Genomic DNA, 6,028 nt, shown 5'->3' on the forward strand with positions numbered 1-6,028 from the left:
TCTCGGGCTGAGAAAAAAGCCATCTATCTCACTCTAAACCGTTCCACCCGGGGGCCATTTCCTGAAGTTAAGAGAGGCTACTAATGCCTCTACTTCAGCGCCTCACGCCACAGTGCGTGAAAGAAGGAAGGAAGGCAGGGTCATGTGTCTCCAGTGGTGTAGATGGCAGCATGCTTGCCCGGTATGCAAGAGGGCCTGGGTTCGAGTCCCGGCGGAGACATGATGACTTTTCTTTCCGAGTTCACCTCAGTATCATATCCGGAAAATAACTGTTTCCTTTTCATTACAGTTTAGAAATTTAGACATCAGAAGAGAATTCAAAAATCAGAATTGAAATGAACGTAAACAGGACAAAAGAAGAGTAAACACGCTCTCCAATGTCAACCTCTTTCATCAAGAATAACAACGAAATGGCAGAAAATTCAATTTCAGCAAGGCCTCTCGTTTTTTTAATTGAATTTTTCGAGGACTGTCGTTAAAAACCGTATCAACAGGTTGGAGGCCAAGAATATTTTGTGACATTTACCGTCATGCATGACATCTAAGCATCAAGTTAATTTATGTTTTCCTTGAGGGCAGACTCGCGGAACTTTATAGCAGCAATGTGTACATAAGAGAAATATTTACACAGTATAATTTTTACTTTTTTTTTTGACGAGTCAATTTCGTAACCTCGAATGCAAGAAAATTCGAGAACATTCCACCAGTTGGAAAGAGTAAATATAAAAATATTTCCATGCGTTCACAAGTATTCGGTGCAAAATACTGAATTTTTCGAGACAGTTTTGAATGCATTGATACAGGAGCATCTTAATTACGGACACCTTGAGACCGAAATTTTAGTACGCTAACGGGGTGTCCATTAATAGAAAAGCTATCCCAGATTGTTTGCACAGCAGATATTTCTGCCACCGTTGATTTTAGAAACATACTTTCAATTAGAAAAAGCTGATCAGGGGGTTGATTTATGATTATGATAAAAGTTGATTATTAATTTAGAAAGTTAATTAAGGGCGTACAGTTACTTATAAGCTAGAAATTTGTTTGAGGGGTCATATACATAAAACAATTAAGAAATCGATCTATTGTACATTCCCCGTGTACTGAAATTTCTAATTACTGAAATGTAGACCTCTCTGTGTGAAAAGTCATTTGCATAAAATTGCATATTTTAAAATGCAATGTTTATCGGGATATTCATAACATCACAATGTTTTGGCAACTTAATACTTCGTTGAAAGGTTTCACTGTTTCCAATGTTGCCATTTTTAGGGACAGTATACAGATAAAATGAACAATACACAACTATTCCAATTTTTTTATTCACAATATAAATAACAATCACATTTTTTTGTTATTATTATTTTGGCAATTACATATTTTTTACAACTTTGAATTAAATTTACGTTTTGCAATTTGTGAACCACACCCTTCATCAAGGGTGCTGAAAATTTCAAAGTCAAATATCTCCGTTGATATTGCATTAAAAGAACGTGAAATTCTTTTGTAAGTGACTTCTCAGCGCATATTTTACATTTAACTAATTGGAAGTTGTAACACATAGGGCCTACACATGAATGATTGATTTTCTATTTTTTTTATGTACACGACCCCTTGGAAAGTTTAAGACATTTTGAGTAATCGCACGTCATTTGAAAAATTTTTGTAATACAGTAAAACCTTCTTTTTGCGGACACTCCCATTGTAGGACAAAAAATTCGTCCGTAAAAGAGGGGGGTGATCGTTAATCAGGGGTTTGAAAAGCATACTTTTATTATATAGGTGGAAATTATCATTCGGCCGTAAAAGAGGGATGACCGAACCTCAGAAGTGTCCGTTAAAAGGGATGTTACAGATTGAAAGCCCATTTTCAAAGCCAACGGTTATTACAGAGAATTTCACTGCGCAAGCAGTTTGGGACAGACTGTATAACAAAATACATTGAGGCCCTGCTTCACAGGCTTCAAAAGTGTCCGTTGTGGAGGTTCCACTGCAGTAAATGTTGAAACTAATTCTGTGATTTATTTACGGTGTAACGCGAAAATTTCCATTTTTCAGGGAAAATTAGTTTTCTTTGTTGATTTATCGAAAATCCATATAGCATGCAAGTTTTCATTAAAATACATTCATCAGGTGGAGACCAAACAAAGAAGAGAACACGACAGCTGATAAATACAGTATTTAATGACTTCCTTTTAAGCAAGGCCATTTTCTTTTAGAAGAGAGAAGGGAGGAATGTGTGGTTCGTGTTGTGTTCATTGGGCATACGCGGCCACATATATTCTGTCAGTTCTTCTCTTTCAAGTCTTGAGAAATCATCATCATTCATTATTTCCTGACAGGATGACAATGCCATTTTTTTTCTTTGGTTTCCTCGTACAGTATCGTATTTAGTTCGCCTGAAACTAACCATAATGATGTACTGGCGTTTTCAAGACGCTTTTCGGTCGAGTAAAAAGTGCCTGGTAAGCAGAGGCGGACTTATGGTTAGTTACTTAAAGTTTGTCGCCCTTCTCTACTATTCTAGTTGAATTTTCTTGACCGCCGTTTTATAAAAATTTTCTGCCTTGGGCTATGAAATTAGCCCCCCCCCCCCTTGGTAACTGTTTTGGTCATTTGCACACTTGCACACTTTCTTGGACATTCACTAGACTTTTCCTCTTTATCGCTCTAGAGCTCTATCTTGGTCACTCCCATACGCATACAATCTCTAGGTCACCCTTTTGGTCACTCCCACACTCATACAATCTAGGTCACCCTTTTAATCCCTCATTCACGTGGTTCCTTACTCTCTTGGTCACTCTTTTGGGAAATCACACGCCCTTGCACACTTTCTTGGTCAGTTTTTTTAGTCATTCACTAGCCTCGTCCATATCGCATTTTTGATCACTCCCATATTCACACAATAGGTCACCCTAATCTCTAGGTCACCCTTTTAATCACTCACTGACCTCGTCCCTCACTCTCTAGGTCGTCACTCTTTTGGTTTTTAACATGCTTGCGAAATCTCCAGGTCACCCTTTTGGTCGCTCTTATGCTTGAAAACTCTCTAGGTCACTCGCTGACTCAGTCCCACACTCTCTACGCAGAGGCAGATTTATGGTTTTACCGCCTGTGGGCAATGTAAATTTTGCCGCCCTTCTCCAATATTCTATTAATTTTTTTAACCACTCATCCAAATTCGAAACTGCCGATAGGGCTCGATGAGCCTCTCTGTAATACGCCTCTGTTGGAAAGCTTAATAGAACTGCAAGTGTTATGCGATTGTGTTTTTAGAAACAATGTGCTTGAAAAATGCCGGTAAACATTATAAATTTAACTGGAGAATGAATACTGTAAACAATTTTAAAGGTTCATTGGAGAGACTGGTTATTTGTGGAGATGAAGATTACAAGGAAGAAAATTCACCACCGCCCCCACGGGGACTCGAACCCCGGTCTCTCGCTTGTGGGACGAGTGCTTTACCATTTAATCTATGAAAGCAGATAGAATGTTTCAACCTTGGAGCGTATATATAGTATATATGTTGAAAGGCACCGTACATAGACGGCGTCAACAATCAACTAATAGCTCGTGAATGACATACGCCAACCAGATGGCCACATGCATATAGAAATATCCTCTCCACTTGTCAATACAAGATTCATTGGAGAGACTGGTTATTTGTGGAGATGAAGATTACAAGGAAGAAAATTCACCACCGCCCCCACTGGGACTCGAACCCCCAAGTATATATACGCTCCAAGGTTGAAACATTCTGTCTGCTTCCATAGCTTAGATTGTAGAGCACTCGTCCGGCAAGCGAGGGACTGGGATTCGAGTACCCGTGGGGGCAGTGATGAATTTTCTTCCTTGTAATCTTCATCTCTACAAATAACCAGTCTCACAATGAATCTTTTATTGACAAGTGGAGAGGACATTTCTATATGCAATTTTAAAGGTATTGAAATTAAACACTGTTTACATACAACGCAAATATTATTTGATTTCTCGTACTTGATATTATGAGACTATTTCCCGAAAACAAGATTCATTTTTGATATACAGGGTGTTCCTAAACTGTTTAGAAAAATCTGGAGGAGGGATAGATAGTAGGGGATACAGTAGTTGAACCGTATTTTAACTTTTTTGTATTTTTTTTTTCGATTTCTTCAAAGAAGAATAAAGCACATAAGAACATACTTATTTGGCTTTAATGTTACTAATAATCGAATTCATTCTAATTATTTCACCGCAAGGATAATTGAACAATGGCTCAGCTATCACCAGTCCCAGTGCTGCAAGTACCCCACTCTACCGTTATCTTCATTTATCAAGCCCTCACTATGTAATGTTAGCTTTTTCCCTATTTCTGGTTCAAATGTAGCTGGGATTACATTCATTAAAATGAAATATATGGAATAAAAGAAATATAGTTTTAAACTTAAAAGTAAAAATCCATAACAAAAAACATAAAACTAAATACTTACTTCTGGTGAAATAAAAGCAACACACACAGCACACTGTCCGAAATGTCAGCAGTGCAACCGATTTTCTTTTTCAAACGTGCAGAACTAAGAACATTTTTAACCTATGCATCGCAAGATGAACAATATTCACATTGGAACGTCGTATGAGCGTCTAGCAACGTACCTATGAGGCTGGTGAAATAACCCCGGATGGAACTCCGCCCGTTGATAGGCAGATGCATTAAACAGATTCTACCCTGATGGTATTATTAATGACTATTATTTAGTAATTTCTAGAACTTTTTACAAAAAAATATTGAGGTTAACATTTTGTTCTCCGTTAACTGGCTGTTCTGAGAAAAACCGAAACCTCTGGAAACAGATAGCCGTCCCTGGTTTGACTGGAGGTACGAAACCTCAAACTTCACAATGTTTTTCTGAAATAAATTAGCTATTGTCGTGTTTCTGGTTATGCTAGTTCAAATATGGTGAAGACTGTTCGAAGACCGACTGAAAGAGTGTTCGATTCGACTGAATTGGTCCAAGGCCGCAACTAGATGCTTCGTCACCCGGGGCAAGTGCGCATTTTGGTGCCCCCTTGTAATGTTGAAGGAGAGGTTTGAGAATAAAATTTGCGGCTCCTCTGGTCCAGCACCCGGGGCTCGAGACCCGCCTGCTCCCCCCATAGTTGCGGCCCTGAATTGGTCAATTGATGAGATTAAGGTATCCGACTGCGTTTAGAGCGCCATTTTAGAGAAAAATACCTATTTTTCTTTTTAAAGAAAGATCCATCTGTTGTGATTCTGAAACATTCTTTGTTTTGTTTATTTGACGCTTAGAACCGAAACTACGCCTACTTTAGCTTTACGTTTTTAAATCAAGTATTCTGTGAATAAAAACTGTAAGCGCGTTTAATGAAGATCACTATAATTTTGACATTTTACTTGAATTTGAAACATGATTGCTAAAATTCTATTGATTGTATCACTACAAAATTTTTATCTGATATTTTGTAGGTTGTGAACCGAAATCGAAGGTCTATTGCATGTATTTTTCTAATCACAGTGTTTTATACGTTGTTACTGAATTTTCAAAAAATTCTTATATACATCAACACATTTGGGTGCAACTTATGATCATACCATACAATACTTTAAATTTTGATTCATAACCTGAATCATCACAAAATGTAAGCTAAAGCTAAATGTTGCACCGTGAAAATAACAAAGCATTTAATTCACAGAATTGTTTACAATCGTGTTTTGAATGTTACATGAATTTTGCTTAAAATTTGACATAAAAATTACTTTTTCATAGAAAATGCTGTAGGTAGTCAAAAATTTATTATTGTTTTCCCCATTTTGAGAAACTTTCCGAAAATGTTGTTAAAGTTAACTACAGTACCATTTTGGAGAAAAAAGCTAAGAAAGGTGTAGTTGGATGCTTTAATACTTCAGGAAGAAGTGAGAATTCGAAAGTTTCTAGTAGAATTTTGGACACGTTAATCTACATTTTTCTCATGAGAATTCTCAAATTTAAAAGCGTGAAAATTCAAAAAAGTTGTATGCTAAAGGAAAACA

This window comes from Pholcus phalangioides, unplaced genomic scaffold (assembly GCF_987345545.1).
Source record: "Pholcus phalangioides strain wild (caught in Gottingen) unplaced genomic scaffold, Ppha-v1.0 ptg000013l_1, whole genome shotgun sequence".
Classification (NCBI taxonomy): Eukaryota; Metazoa; Arthropoda; class Arachnida; order Araneae; family Pholcidae; genus Pholcus; species Pholcus phalangioides.